The sequence below is a fragment of the Phocoena sinus genome, chromosome 15 (genome assembly GCF_008692025.1).
Source record: "Phocoena sinus isolate mPhoSin1 chromosome 15, mPhoSin1.pri, whole genome shotgun sequence".
NCBI classification, from domain to species: Eukaryota; Metazoa; Chordata; class Mammalia; order Artiodactyla; family Phocoenidae; genus Phocoena; species Phocoena sinus.
In genome coordinates, this window is record NC_045777.1 from 69930311 (window position 1) to 69947312 (window position 17002).

At 45.8% G+C, this 17002-nt stretch overlaps 1 pseudogene; it reads right to left on the bottom strand.

Annotated features, from left to right (window-relative positions):
- Positions 1-869: 869 nt before the first annotated feature.
- Positions 870-10569, bottom strand: LOC116740483 (annotated as a pseudogene).
- Positions 10570-17002: the final 6433 nt, after the last annotated feature.

A 17002-nucleotide genomic window follows, 5' to 3' on the forward strand; every position in this document is an offset into this window, starting at 1 on the left:
TGACGTCTAATGAATGAGATTTAGGCCTATGTACAGGTTTTACATATGATCCTGCCCTCTTCAGAAAAAGATTTGTTTTATGGTGATTTCCCAAGGCATGTGTCCACAGATAAAACACGGCCCTTAATCATCAACATGCATCAGTTTCCAGACTTTTGTACTAGATTCTCTTCATCAAATGGAAGATAAAAGTATTTATACATATCCCTGAAAAAGAAACTTCCATCCAGTTCTCTTTCTTTCATGTTTTACAAAAAATATTTAATGTCATAGGAAGTATTTATGATATTAGATTAAATGAAAGATGAATACAGAATATATATGGTATGATCCCAAGTTGTGAAAATGGAGAAAAATAAACTAGAATGTTAACAATTATGATTATCTTTGGGTTATGGGATGGAGGGTGATTTTTATTTTCTTACACTACACCTCATTTCCAACAATGAGTGGTGATTAAGACTGTGCCTGGGCTTAGACTCCATGTCTTTGTCCTACCACTTACTTGAACGAGTTAAATAACCTCTCTGAGCCTCATTTCCTTGCATGTAAAATCCATTTCTTCTTTTATTTGCTTTTGCCACAGCGTAGTGGAGCACACCCACATAGGACTTTTGTGTACTGTTCCAGACTCTGTAGAAAGTCATGCCCACAAAAAGATAGAAAGGATTCTTGGGTGCCTGACAGAAGTGTTATGAAGACTCCACTAATTCTGGTCTCAGCAGATAGAAGAGAACATCAGAGGCCTGGAGATACCAGTTAAACTTCTTAGGAAGGGCTCTGTATCTTTTCTATACAACGTAGTAAAAAGTGTAGAGGCAGATGGCAACTTACTAGACCACAGCCCGGGGAGGTAGGCCCTCAGAGAGTCAACCCAGGAGTTTATCAGCTGCCCATTGGACATGTTTACCTTGACATAGAGAAGGACCCATCCTTTGTTTCAGGCCACTGGATCTCTCCTTAAGTAAGAATACTGAATACTCTGGTATATCGCTGTCTTAGTCTTCTCAGGTGGCCATAACAAAATACCATAGACTGGGGAGCTTAAACAGCAGGAATTTAGTTTTACACATCTCTGGAGGCTAGAAATCCCAGCTCAAGATGCCAGTCCGGTTGGTTCCTTATGAGAGTTCTTCGCTTCCTGGCCTATAGATGGCTCCCTTCTTGCTGTGTACTCACATGGCAGAGAGAGAGAGAGAGAGAGAAAGAGAGAAAGAGAAGGAAAGAGAGAGCAGGTGCTCTGGTGTCTGCTTATAAGGACACGAATCCTATCAGATCAGGACCTCATTTAACCCTAATTATCTCCAGAAAGGCCCTTTCTCCAAATACAGTCGCATTAGGGGTTATGTTTTCAACATAGGGATTTGGGGGGCACACAATTCAGTCCACAGCAGTGGCCTTAAACATTTGTAGGTCTTATTTTTCTCCAAAGAGAAAGATTTCAAGAAATATTCTTGGAAGTAATCCAGCCCAACATCCAAGCTCCCGTGCTTTCCAACTCAGTAACCCAACTCAAGGTTCACAATATTCCTTATCAGTGTTCTAGGGGTTCCAAAGAGCTTTCACTGCTCATCTGGCCACCCTAGTCATCACCTAAGAATCCCAAATTCCACCAACAGGGAGCCAGCTCTGGCTGTCCACTGTTGCTGTCTTTAGACCAGAGGATAGAGGATTCCTGTCTTAGTGTTTTCAAAGGCAGGGAGTGGTCACATGGTCAGGTCATGAACTATGGACAATAATCCATTATCATCATCTTTAACTGTCATATCACCAGTGGGCATTTTGGAATCCATTATTATTTTATGGTCAGATGGGAAACTTCCTAGGACCCTTACGGTAGTGTCAAAGACTTGGAAAGCTGATTCTCTGTGAAATCAAGCTGTGTTGATCAGTAACTTCACTGCTTTCTGGAACTCAAGGCCCCACAGAAGATGCTTTGCCTACATCTCATTGGCCAGCACTGGGCCACTTGGCCAAAACTAACAGCAAGGAAGTCTGGGAGCGTGCGTATCTGACATTCCAAGATAAGAAGTGAGTTTTGCCAGCAAAAAGGGAGCTGAGAATGGCTCTCAGGTGATCTACCAACATGTGACCATGATTCTGAACAGCCCAGATGAAAAGGAGGCTGTCAGAGGAAGGAGAAAGTGGAGCTGGGCATGAGGTGAATGACTCAGTAAAGGAGGCCAGGATTTGAAAAGGATTTCAGCCCTAGCAGGGAAATGCAGCAGGAAGCGCAGAGGACCAGAACAGAGGCCACGGGTAATTAGACAAGGATGCTGCGTCTTGTTTCTCACATAGATGCCCCGGGGGTTAAGTTCATGCCTCATGCCCCTCCTAGAAGAACAAGTTACAACACTGGGTGAGGACCTTGTAAGGGGATCAGGGTCAGGGTAACTGGTTCAGCAGCAGCATCTGGGGCAGGGGAAGGAGGGGGAATGAGCATCCTAAAAGATAACACACTTCGATCACTTTGTGCATGTGTTTCACGCTCTTGCTTGAAATCTGCCTTCTCCAGTGATTGTCCACCATAGCTGTAACAATTCTATCTATGTATTATCTTTAGTGACTATTTTTAAATTATTTTATTTATATATTTTTAGAAAATTTTATTTTATATCGGACTGTAGTTGATTTACAATGTTGTGTTCGTTTCAGGTGTACGGCAAAGTGATTCAGTTATACATATACGTATATCTATTCTTCTTCAAATTCTTTTCCCGTTTAGGTTATTACTGAATATTGAGCAGAGTTCCCTGTGCTATGCGTTAAGTCCTTGCTGGTTATCTATTTTAAGTATAGTAGTGTGTATATGTCAATCCCAAACTACCAATTTATCCCTCCCCACACCTTTCCCCTTTGGTAACCGTAAGTTTGTTTAGAAACTTGTGAGTCTGTTTCTGTTTTGTAAATAAGTTCATTTTATCATTTTTTTAGATTCTGCATATAAGTGATATCATATGGTATTTGTCTTTCTCTGTCTGACTTACTTCACTTAGTATGATAATCTCTAGGTCCGTCCATGTTGCTGCAAATGACATTATTTAATTCTTTTTATGGCTGAGTAATATTCCATTGTATACATGTACCACATCTTCTTTATCCATTTGTCTGTCGATGGACATTTAGGCTGCTTCCATGCCTTGGCCATTGTAGATAGTGGGGCTATGAACATTGGGGTGCATGTATCCTTTCGAACCATGGTTTTCTCCAGATATATGCCCAGGAGTGGGATTGCTGGATCATATAGTAGCTCTATTTTTCGTTTTTTAAGGAACCTCCATACTGTTCTCCCTAGTGGCTATATTTAGCGACTATTTGAAAAGTTCCAATTTTAGAGAATGTGCTGAGAGGTAATGACCCATTATCACCCAGTTCTCCTTGAAGCTATGCTTCCCTCACCCAACCACATCCCACTTTTCTCCCCTTCTAAGAAGACTAGACATTGGCCAGATCAGGGATGAGGACAAAGGATGAATTGCTGATGAATTTCAAGCCCCCTCAGAAGTCAGAGAGAAGTTTTGTACTTGCCCCCTGAGTGCAAGTATAATGATAAAGAAATGATAACTCTAGCTTCTGTCTATTAAAGCATCACTTTTGTACTTGGAGAGTAGTGTTCAGCCTTGGCAATGCATTAGAATCACCTGAGATATTTTAAAAGATTCTAATATTCATGCTCAAATTAGAATCTCTAGAGGTGGGGTCCAGACATCAGCAAATTTTTGGAAGGTTCTCAGTGATGCTGGTGTGCAGAAGACTTTGAGAATCATTGTACTAGACAGTGTTCTAAAAGCTTTAGATAGGTGATCACTTTCAATCCTCACAACGACCCATTAAAGGAAGGTACCAATAATATCCGCATTTGCAGATGAATGAACTGGGGTTCAGAGAGATTAGGTCATCAACTAGGGGTTACATAGTTCAAGGCAACAACACTGAGACTCAAACCTGAGTCTGTCTGACTCCTGGGTCCCGCTCTCCACTGCTTCACAAGGCTGCAGCTGCAGGAAACAGGTCGTTCTGTCTGACAGCTGGGGTGAGGATGCAGCAGTCTTCCGCTGACGACACCCAAGATTGTTCCCAAATGGTGTTCCCCTGACTTTGTCTGGGGAAACCTAATTGCTGCAATTGTGTTATAAAATTATCACTTTACCCATGCAAATGGGCCAGAGCGACCGCTTGTCTATTCCTGTGGTTCTCCCAGATTATTAAATAAGCAGCTGCCTCCAGATATGTTTACAGCAGCCTAATTCAATGGCTCCGTGTACTTGCATATTCATGGCTCCCAATCCACAGCCCAGGCTTGCAGGACTCTTCCAACGGGGCTCTAAAAGTTAATTTATCTTGGCAATTTAAATAAATACACTTCCACTGGCTTTAGTGACTCCTTCAGATTTCAGTGAGTCCCTTGAGAGAAAGGAAGTCAGAGGTGGGGGCAGAGGGGGCGGGGTCAGGTAAGGGTCTCAAGGGCAAGTGTAGCAGAAGGAACAAACCATTGAGATGGTGGAGAGAGAACCCCAAAATGGTCAGGCAGTAGCATTCCAAGTTCTACTTTGCTGATTTCAAGTGTTGAGGCTTTGGGCAAGCTATTCGATTGATCTAAGCCCCTTGTTCTTCATCTATAAAACGGGAATGACCAATTCATACACAGGGTTATAGAGAGAATTTGATGAAACAATGCAAGTTCCTAAGCTTCTATCATTCTTGTTTTGCCTTCAGGCACTTGTACCTCCAGGGTGACAGGTTCCTTAATTTTCCCCCTGTAAATTGACCCACTTCTATTCTTAACTTGAATATTATTTATCCATGACCTTGTTAAGAACATCTTGCAAATCTCAACAACATTGGCTTTCCTAACACACAGTAAAATGGTGGATGACTTTAAAAACTGAATCCCTCCATATGCCACCTTAGTGGTACCCGGAGTGCCCTTGGGGAGAGTCTGCACAGTGGAGGGTGTGGCCATAGCTGAGCACAGCGCATAGGAGATAGTCGGTACTTACTTGTCTCATCCTCTTCTTTTCTCAATGCCAGCCTCACAGGTGAGAAAGATTCAAATACGGCAAAATTGATTGCAAGTCCCTGCCAAGTGCCTGGTGTGGGGACCGTGGGCCAGCTCAGCTGTCGAGAGGGAACAGAGTCAGCTACTGTGTTGGCAAAGGCTGACCACGCCCCGGCTTCTCGTCCCGGTTTGGAGCAGCCATGCATTCATGGCATGGACTCCAGCCGGGCTGCTTGGGCTCAAGCCTTAGCCGTGCCAACTACTAGCAAAGCCACCATCAGCAGACCTCCAACCATCTGTGCCTCAGTGTCTTCATCTGCAAGATGGAGAGAATGATAACTACATAATAGGGTCAGTGTGAGGATGAGAACGTGTGCACACCTTCAAACAGTGCCTGGTACAGAGCAAGTACCCATTAAAGGGTTATTAAGGCTTTAAAGATTTTTTTTTTTTTTTTTTTTTTTTGCGGTACGCGGGCCTCTCACTGTTGCGGCCTCTCCCGTTGCGGAGCACAGGCTCCGGACACGCAGGCTCAGCGGCCATGGCTCACGGACCCAGCCGCTCCGCGGCATGTGGGATCTTCCCGGACCGGGGCACGAACCCGTGTCCCCTGCATCGGCAGGCGGACTCTTAACCACTGCACCACCAGGGAAGACCTAAAGATATTTTTTAAATGCACTGGAGTCCACATCAGTTTGCGGTCCATCTTGCCTTCCCTCCCTCTTCCTTCCTTCCTTCCTTTTCTTCCTTCCTCCTCCCTCCCTTCCCTCCTCTCTTCTTCCCTCTATCCTTTCTTTCCCTCCCATCTCCCTTATTTCCTTCCTCCCTCCCTGGGTCCTGTCTTCTTCCCGCACACACAGAGGGCCTCCCATCCCTCAGATACTTGTTCAGACTCTTTCCTATACACGGTAGGTCTTAATTAACCAATTTTGCAGGTGAAACTGAAGAGGCTGCAGCTTGGAGAAAATCAGTGACTTGCACAGGTTCACACAGCCAGTGCACACCTGAGCCTGCATCTTTTCCCTGAATTGCATAGTGAAAGTAATACAAACTTAGGGAAATTAAGATGATTCCTCCGCGTGCCACCTAACGCACTGCATGTACCTCCAGTATGCACGTCGCTCTTGGAGATATTCTGGAACAGCGTTCGTTAAGGAACGAGCTTTGACTTTTGAATTAGAGTCTCCTCCTGTGTCTGAAGTGCATGTGAGAGCACAGAATGTAACAGTTAGGAGGGTGGCCTCTGGAGCCAGACTGCCTGGGTTTAACTCTGGTTCCTCCCCCTTTTGGTCATGAGATGCTGGGCACGTCCCTCCATTTTCCTGATCCTCAGTCTTTGTATCTGAAAGATGGGGATACTGTAATAACGCACTTGCCTCCTGAGGTGGATATGAGTAATAAAAGAGGCAACACAAGAGAAGTGCTCAGGGCAGCACCTGCTAAGCATCAATAAGTATTAGTTACTGTTATCATTATTCTGAGCATTATAAGAAACTACAAGGCAACTGTTCAAATGCAAGCTGATGCCTATAGCAGTAGTGGGATCCAGGCACTCCCCTCCATCAAGGGAATCTGCCTGCCTTCAAATGCACCTGCCACCTGTAGGCTGTGTGGCCTCGAGTAGGTTCTTACCCTCTCTGAGCCTCAGTTTCCTTACCTAGAAAAGGAGAATAATAGTAGTATCTGCCTCAAGCTGATTGTGAGGATTAAATAAAATAACACAAGAGAAGCACTTAGGGCAGAGCCTGATACATCGAAAATAATCTTAGAGGTGAATTATTATTATGAGGCTGAGCTCTGCTCAGTTCCATCGCATGGATGCCAAGTTTAGGGGACAAACATGGCATAGCTTTTCTTTCCTTTTTAAGTCACCAGCCCTCTACTTGTTTATTACCTGATGCTCCCTCTCTCTTTAGGTAAACACACCTGGGGATGCTCCAGATGCCTGCGGCTCAGTCGGCAGCACCACCAGCTGGGCTGTCCGCTTGGGGAACCGCATTGCTCCAGAGACTACAGGGAGTGGCCAGAGGCCACGAAGGGAGGGTCTGAGCAGGGCAGGAGGAGAGGAAAGAATCACCTTGGAGTGTCTGTCTTGCCTTCTACTTTTCCTCAGGAGAATCATAAATTACCCCCCTTTACTCGCTCACCACTGCTCCCACGGAAATTACATTCACAGCCTGTATTTTAAATCCTATATGTTGTGTGGTTTAATCTGGAATTTTTGTTTTCACTCTAATAGGGCACTTTAATAACATTCACAGCTCGACAGAGAGCTAAGGGAGAATACACAAGGCTCTCCAGGTGTCGGATTCCCGGGCACTGCTGAGATGGGACCTTGTCACAGCTCTCACCTGGAGAGTGACTCCTGCTTACGTAGGAAGGAGTCTGTGTCTCTGCTCCAGCAGGGACTGAGACAGTAGGATGAGGTGCTGAGTGTCAGGAGGCAGAACTCCTGGAGGGAAGAAGGAACGGAAGGCCAGGAGGTAGGCAGGGGTAAGGACGGAAGCTACCACGGCGTGGGCTCCTCCTGGGAAGCACGTGACCCCACAGGGGACGGTCCGGGTCCAGCGGTCGTCCTTGAAGCTCTGGCTGCTGCGTTCTGTCAGTGAGGGTTCCGTGTCCTCACTGCCAGAGATAACAGAGCGATGAAATGCTCCCAGGGCCCACACACCCTGGCAAGGGGCTGCTTTCATTCTGTTTTGTGGCTTTTGCCTTCTGATGTCTGCAGAGCTCTTTGACATTAACATGCACGGGTGGGCTCCTGCGCTGGGTTCTGTGAGGGATACAGAGATGAATAATACACAGCCACTGCCCTTGAAGAGCTCACAAACCAGTGGGGAGATAGATGGGAGGCCCCAGCCGCGAGAGTTCAACAGTAACGGCGGTTGCATGTTGCGAGCCCACCTGGATCTGGCACTGGGCTGAGCCTCACTCATTTATTTACTCATTATTACTCAAGTGCCAAGAACTTTTTTTTTGTTTCCAAGGCCTGGAATAAAACAGTGAACCACACCATGGTCCCCTGCCTTCACGGGGCTTAGCTACCGCATGGCGGTATCGAGGAGAGACAGACAGGAAATAGATAGACAGTGAAGTGTATAATACATCTTAGAGGTAATAATTTAAAATGCAGAGTAGGTGGAGAGGGACTGGAGTGACATTTTAATGGGGAGTTGGTCTGAGAAAGTCTCTCCAATGAATGAATGAAGTAAAAGTGAGTGATGGGATACCTGGGGGAAGAACCTTCCAGTTGGGAACACAGCACGTGTGAAGGCCCTGAGGCATGTTTGGACTGTCCAAGGAACACAGCGAGGAGGCTGAAGCAGAGACAGAGGGCAGATGGTAGGAAATGATACCAGAGAAGTCTTACAGGCCAAGGGAAGGATTGGGGATTTAATTTTGAAGACAATGAAAAAATTGTTGGAGGATTTCAAATCAGGGGGGTCGCATTAAGTTTTCAAAGAATTACTGTGGCTTCAGTGTGGGGGATGAACTGCAGGGACCAATGTAGAACCAGAGACCAGTTAGGAGGCCAGGAGGGGCAGGCACTATTCTTACTATTGCATAGATAGAAAAGGTAAGGCTTGAAGCTGAAACTTATCCATGGTCAACCCTAGTAAGTGAGAAAACGAGAGGACACAGTCAGGATGTTCTGACTCCAGAATCTCTGCCATTAACCCCTGTGATCTACCATCTCCTTGATAACCAGAGTAAAAGGCAGAATATGTGATCTTCATTGAATGCGGCGCAAACATCTCCCCCGGAGGGTCGGAGGAGTAGCAAACCACTGCTGACGGGTGACTTCACACTCAGGTAGGGCTTCATAATGGAAGTGATGGTGTGTTGGTCCTTGAAGGAAACGATACACTTGGTTGGATAGAGAGAGAAGAGGATGCCTCCTAGATATAAATGATAATGCAAGCAAAGGCCTGGGGACAGGAAAAGAAGGAATGACACAGTTCAGGAAAACTAGAACATTGGGAACCTCTCCAAGAGGTGTTCCTGGAGGCCGAACAGGTAGCTAGACCATAACAGATATAAAATGCTAAACTGAAGAATTGTCGATTAGGAGCCAGTAAATATCTTCAGCCTGCAAGTGGTGGGAAGAAGTTGATTCATTACAGAGGTGAGCCCTGGGGATCTTGAGCGTGTCAGCTGAGAGCTGGGTTTCCACAGCTCTGCTCATCAAAGCCCTGCCAGGACAGTATTCAGCATGGATTCCACACGAACCTGAGAGTCTGGGACCAAGGTGGTGTCATTTGTGGCAATAGGGACAACAGATAAAAGAAATCGTTATTTATAAAAAGATAATCCACGTGGTTTTCGACATACTGAAATAAAAGAAGAATTTATTTTAGCAGCACTGACAATTCACCAGATCCAATTCTAAGTACTTTACAACAATTGACACGTTAAATACTCATAATCCTAGGAAGGAGGTTTTCTCTTATTATCCTTGTTTCGCAGACGCACAAAGGTTAGACTGTCTCCCTGAGCGAGCATCAGAGCCTGGATTCAAACCTGGGAATTTGGGCTCCAGAGTCCGTTCTTTTGTTCTCTTTCTTTTTTTTTTTTTTTTTTTTCGGTACGCGGGCCTCTCGCTGTCGTGGCCTCTCCTGTTGCAGAGCACAGGCTCCGGAAGCGCAGGCTCAGCGGCCATGGCTCACGGGCCCAGCCGCTCCACAGCATGTGGGATCTTCCCGGACCGGGGCACGAACCCGTGTCCCCTGCATCGGCAGGCGGGCTCTCAACCACTGCGCCACCAGGGAAGCCCCAGAGTCCATTCTTTAGACAACTGGGCCATGACATCATCCTGGTGAATGTCAATGTCAAACCAATGATCTACAAATGGCTGAGCCTCCCATATTACTTGAGTTTGAAAAAAGAAAATGACTCTTATTGTCCCACAAGCCTCCAAGTTTAGGGACATGCCAAGGCATTCAGATTTACTTAGCTCTATATAGCAGGTAATCCTGAAGCACCTCCTAGGTCCTACAATTGCCATGTTCCAACCATTATGACGAGAATCTGCTGTCACATCCAGTTCACTAGTGCCTATAAAAACACCTGGAACAAAATTACTACTCAATAAATATTCATTGAGAGGAAATAAAAGAACGAAGAGGGAAGGAAAGAGGACAGGAAGAAGGAGAGAGGGAGGGAGGAAATAAACCAGTTTTTTATAAATATTTTTAATAACCTAACATCCTGCAGACAAATTTTTAGAGACCAATTCTGCCCCTCTTTGAGTTAGCAAAAAATTATACACACACACACACACACACACACACACACACACACACACACACTATTTGGCCAGTCTGTCAGACTTGTCATAACCTGGGATTGGGCAGTTAGCAGGTCATAGGCTCAAGAACTTGATCCCCATTTGAGTACAATAGCTTCAGAACTACTTGTCCGAGTTACCTTCTCACAAATGAGGAAACTGGGGCTCCAACTGAGGCCCAGAGACAGAAGGTGACTTGGCTAGTATCACCGAGGGAGGGAGGGCAGAGCTGCAGGTAGGACCCAGGTTTCCTAAATCTCAGTCCTCTTTTCTTTCTCCACATGTTGGAGAGGACCAGCAGAAAATCTCTCCCCTCTGCCACCCTTCAGCTACCTCTGACCTTCCTGTGTACTTCGTTCCCAGTAGTCAGGGAAACAGTGTCCACCAGCCCTCAGAGGTATCTCAGCCATCAAACCTGGACAGGGGAAGCCCTTGCTAAGGCGGGAGCAGGGAAGGCTGGGGCCATATGGCTGCTCACGATTCAGACGTTAACATCAGCTCAGCCGCTTGCATGCTACACTAAATCTTAACGTGAACAGACTGAAAATCACTCAGTTACTTTGCAGGAACCGCGGTTTAGTAAGATTAAGAGGAGTTGAGAACACTTGTTACATCCGTGGTATTGATATGAAAAGCTCAGCATGTGCTTGAGAATTAGCGATGGAATTCTGAAATTAGCCAGCGTCGGACACAGAGTCCAATTCTCTGGCTTTGGCCGCGTCAAGGCCAAATCTACTACTCTTAGAAGAAAAGCCAGTTGTCCTTCATATAGAAGACCTTGTTGTCCTTGGAGACTAGTTACAGAATCACATCATTATTTATATTAGGAAGTTGTACCGAATGTCATATCTCCTCAAAGGAGAACAGCTGGCCTACGGACATACAGCCTGGGCAGGCTGGGAGCCGAAGTCGGATACCACTCTGTTGATCTCAGTTGTAGGGGTCCTTGCTGTTGGCATGCTTTTGTGCACCCTTTCTCACTAAGGAAAGAAGGCAGGGCCATCTGTTACAGCCGTCAATCATGGTGACATCGTGCAGAGAAGCCGACGCAAGTCACCAGCGTGCATTCTCCACCAAGGGAAGGGCTATACTGAGGAAGGAGTGCACTGACCCTGCACTCTGGGGCAAAGTGGGGCAGGAACGCAAGGGCTGTCATTTCACAGATGTGTGAGGAAGGATCTGCAAGCAGGAGGAAGATAAGACAGGTGGGTGTTTAAATGCACGTACATCTACATCTAGAAAGAGAGTGAAACCAAAGCATCCAGAATGAGGATTCCAAGTGGGGTCGTTTCAGGGGTCTGGGTATGGCTAAGGTACTGAAGGGAGAGAGAGCATAGAAAGGAAGTAAATGAGTGGCAGAGCCAGACGTACTCCATATGGGCAGAGCGGGTGTATGAGTGGATGTATGTATGTGTGTGGGTATGTTTGCATGCAAGTGTGTGTGGATGTGCAACAGCGGTTGTGCACGTGTGTGTTTTTTATTTGTGTGTGTGTATAATTGAGAGAAACATGTGAGAGCTATCTCTGAAAATTCTCCTTTCAGAGGTACCTGTGCACTTAAGGCAAAAAGGGATGGAGACGTTATTTCTGTCATTTTGGAGTTTAGGTCCATATGGGCTTCCGGTGGTTGCTGGGAGTTGGGGGAGGGAGGAATCAGGGGACGGAAGAGAGAAAGAGTCAGACAGAGAAAGAGAAACTGAGTCTGAGAGAGATAGACGGAGAAGACAGAGAGGCAGAGAGACAGAGAGGTAGAGACAGGGGTGGGCACCGCCCAGCACAGAGGCTGCCAGCAGCTCTTAGCCCACCCCTATCACCTCGAGGATCTGTGCTCTCCAGGCGTGGTTTTAATCTCACCTGCTGTGATTACCCTGCCTATTTTATGGTATGTCAGTCCTCTACACGACTAGAAATTGCTTAGGAAAAGATCTCATTTTTTCTCAAACAGCTAAAAGCAGCTCATCTCTGTTTCTGCGTTCTCTCAAATACAGTCTCAGAGAGGAAGGTGGATTCTCTGCAGCCCATCTCACTTCTGCAGCCAGGTGGCCAGGCCTCCAGGTTATCCTGGGAAGGAGGGGAGTGAGAGGAGAGAGAGATTCCATTAGATCAGCCCCAGGTTGTTTAAGTGAGAAATGCAGAGAATAATAACAATACCTTTCTTGCCCTCACAGGTGACTCTGGAAGGGGAGAGTAAATCTCCAAGAATTTCCTGGAAGGCAGATTTTATAGAAGCTGTGGAGGAGGGGCGGGCCAGGGGACTGACATGTTCAGAGATGGGGAGATATTTAGACTGGGGAGCCAGTGAATGTTTCAAGGAGACACAAGCCAAAAGCCTTGAGTGAAGGTGACTGGGCAGCCAAGTTGTGGGTTTGGTTGGTTCTTGGCCAGAAACTTCTTTCAGAGTTGAATTCCAATCAGAGCAACCTGTCTGGAAAATTGATCATCTGGTCCTGATGCTTTTAATATCATGTACCACAATTTGAGATTGACTTGAGAAGTGCAGGGGCTTGGTGACAACAGAAACAGCTGCAAGAACATGCACTGGGGGCCTCTCAAGACCCCAGCCCCAGATGGAAGCAAGTGCACCCAGCAAACACTTATGGAGGGTTTACAATGTGCCCAGCACTGGGCTGGGTGCTGGGGCACAGCAGGGAGCACTGAGTCCTGCTCTCGTGGAGATTAAAGGTAAGTGGGAAAAGATAGTTCAGAGTTGAGCCAATAATTAGATGATGGGGGTAGTGATAAGAGAGGTGTAGAAAATACAGCAATGGATTTGCTGGGTAATGATTTCCTGGGGACATTATGTATATTCACTAGGAAAGGTCCATTGGGGAGACATTATTTGGCATGAAGTCTGAATGATGAGAAAGGAGATGTAGAAGCTTGAAGGTCACTGTAAGAGCATAGGTTTATTTCTAAGTGTAACCAGGAGCCATTGAAAGGTTTTAGTAGGGAAGTGATAGACCCCGGATGCCGGGTACAAAATGGATTGAAAAGAGCAGAAGACAAAGGGACCAGTTAGGAGTCCAGGGCAGCTGGCCAGGCAACTGTTCATGGGTGATAGCAGCGGAGATGATAAACCGTGGTTGTGTCAGAATGGATACAGTTAAAGAGACTAAAATAAGTGATGGCAAAAAAAAGTAGAGCAACTGCGACTCTCATATACTGCTGGTGGGAGTATGAACTGATATACATGTTTAAAAAGTTGCTTGACAGTATCTTCCAAAGCTCAAGATACATGTATCCGAAGCCCCAGAAGTTGACTCCTTGGAATATGTCCAAAAAGAATGGGTGCTCATGGCCACACACACACACACACACAAAATGTAAAAGAATGTATAACAGCTTTATTCATGGAAACCCCAAACTGGAAAACCAAATGTCCATCCGCAGGAAAATAGATAAGTAAATAAACCATTGGATCCCCCAACAACGTGCAGGCAACTCACACAGATCATGGCGAGCAAAAGAAGTCTGTTGCAAAAGAGTATATACTGTACGAGTCCATCAATGTGTGAGTCAAGAACAGGTGATAGGGTTCAGTATAGTGGTTACCTTAGAGGGATATTCACTGGAAAGGGACATGGGGGAGACTTCTCAGATGCTGGAAATGTATATCTTACAGATGGTAGCACGGGTGCATTCATGGGTAAAAATGATAGGAGCATAATACTTATATACACTTTTGTGTGTGAGTTTTGTATAATTTTTTCATTCATATATAGATCAGCTCGGTGTTTTGTGACCACCTGGAGGGGTGACATGGGGAGGGTGGGAGGCAGGGAGACGCAAGAGGGAAGAGATATGGGGACATATGTATATGTATAACTGATTCACTTTGTTATAAAGCAGAAACTAACACACCATTGTGAAGCAATTATACTCCAATAAAGATGTTAAAAAAAAGCATTCAATGAACTCTGAAAAAAAAATGAATGGAGTTTAATACTTATATGCAATTTTGAGTGTAAGTTATACCCAAATGATAAAGTTAACAGAAATGAGGACATGTTTTAGAGGTAGATCCAAAGATACAATAGAACCTGTTGATAGATTTGGTGTGTGGTGAGAATGAAACCAGTGAGGCAAGTATTACTCTCGGGTTTCTGGCTTAAGCAGTTGGATGGATGGTGTCACATATTGGAGCACTTGATATCCAGGTGGGCAAGGCATATTACCTAAGGATCTTGGCCATCACTTGTCATTTACAGGTGAACAGTGGACTCTAAGGTCTAGAACCTTGGTTCATTCTCTTTATTTAGAGCACAAGGATCCAGCTTAAGACTGCACAACTCTATGTAGAAGGCACAGCCTTGAGATGGAAGGAAACTGGATTGCTAAATTACAGCATATAAGACTGCTGGATCAATAGCTGATTGGATTATGATATGAGTAAGAAATATGCCATTGCCATAAGCCTATGAGATACAAAGGCTGTTGCAGCAACTGGAGTGAATTACCTTGACTAATACACCTGAGCTTGGAATATAAGTACAAAAGGGTGAGGCTGCCAAAGAGTATGTGCTGGGTCTCTAAGGTCTGGTTAGCTCTGAGGAGCCTGGGGTGGAGTCAGCCAATGGAGTGAAGACAGATGGAGCTGAGCCCATCTGATGGAAATACCAAGGAATGACTGGGCTTTAAAGCCTCTGCTTTTGGGAGAAGAGTCTGGGAGCTAGGCTGTGATTGTCTGTGGACATTGGGGAACACAGCTGTGGGAGTGCTGCAACTAGGAGATACAGAGAAACTCGTTGATTCATCCATCCATCCACTCACCCATCCATCCATCCATCCATCCACCCATCCATCCATCCATCCATCCACCCATCCATCCATCCACTCATCCATCCATTTATTCATCCATTTATCCATCTACCCATTCATCCATCCATCCATCCATCCATCCACTCACCCATCCACCCACCCATCCATTTATTCATCCACTTACCCATCTACCCATCCATCCATCCATCCACCCATCCATCCAGTACTTCCCAGCACCTGCTGTATGCTGAGCATTGTAGATGCAGAGGACAAATTAACAGTCATGGGCCCTGCCTTCTTGGAGCTCAAAGACTAGTGAGACGAAGAGTGGCTAACACCTTATTCTCAGGTCAGCTCTTCAGAGAGAGGAATAGACACCTTGCTGCTTCCTTTACCCTGAGAACCCACCTTGGAGATTCTTTGGATACAGCTGGCCCAAGTTGCTCTAAGCAACTAGAGGAAGAAACATGTTTAACCTCAGTGGGCAGGAGGAGGCTGCTGGAGCAGCTCTTAGCCTCAGGGGCTGTTCCTGTCTGGGTTGTCCCCAGTCTGCCTTAAAGATAGTTCCTAATCACACCCCTAGAGGCAGATAACATTGTACAGCATGTGTAAGCTTGCTCTGCTTGTGAGAGATGCCTCTGCAATGTCCACCTGAACCCAGGTCAAGGAAGGGACAGCAATCCTCAATGGCTCATTTCATAGCTCATATGAAAACTGCTCCTAGAAAGATGAACAAATGGAAATGATGACAGCCCTCTGGACCAGGGTAGTTTTCTCTGAAGCCTTCCTTCCCTGAGCTGTCTGTGGACCAGTCTAACCAGTACTCACAGCCCTAGGGGTGACAGCCAGAGTCTCCCCATCCAAATTGGGCACCAGCTTGGTCTTCACTCCACTATAAATAATAATAGTAATGACAAATGATATTAATGATATTAATAAAAACCATTTATTGAGGTCCTTCTACCATCAGTCACTTTATATTATTTCCTTTAATCTCATACTTCAGCGATGGCCCAGTCTGAGATGTCGGCACCACGGAGCACCAGGAATGAAGACATCCAAGTAATAATAGGATGACTTGATAACGGCCATGGTACCCATGGATGACTTGATGGATGCCATGGTAACGGCTTTACCTCGCCTGACTTTACAACGCACCTGTTACTTATGTTTCATTAGCATCTCCATTGTGCAAAGAAACTGAGGTCTAGAAAGGGTAAGTGCCATACAAAAGGCCACACAGCCAAGGACATGGCAGAGCAGGTATTGAGCCCAGCAGCCTGGCTTCAGAGCCTATGCAGCTAAACACTCTGCTGTACTGCCAGGGCTGTGCTAGTCTAGAACTTTCTCCAGAAGCCAATGCCATTTTGTGCAGGAAGGCAGTGCTGTAGCAAGGCCTGGAATTCCACTAAGTAAAAGTCCACCCCGTGTAGACAGGGATGTTCTTCAGGGTTTCTGGAAGATGTCTGGGCTCTAGTTCTCTGCCTTTCTGGAAGACACCCTGACATGATCACTTATAAAGTGAGCTTGTTGGTTCAAACCACCTCCCTTGCCTCCGCATCCTCCCAGGAGATAAAACTGATTGGCAGCTGGGGCAGAGTAGACAGGCCTACTGGTCAGTCCAAGGAGGGCTGCCCATGACAGTGATATGAGCCTGATATAAATCCTGAGAAAGCTGGGCCTGGTGATTTTCCTTTCAGAAGACGAACACTACACGTTCATTTGCATTTTGCAGCATGCAAAGCAAGTTCACATTCATTGGCTCATTGAATTTGAACCTTAAAAAAATAAGCTCTGACAAGCAAGAAAAGCAGAAAGTGTAATCCCCAACTCTGGTGGGAGACACTGTTTCCATATGACAGATGAAGAAAGTGAGCTTTGGTGAGCTGGGGTCCTTTGTGAGCTCAAGGTGACGTAGCTACATAGCAGTGGACCCGCTCTAGCCCAAAATCTGTGCT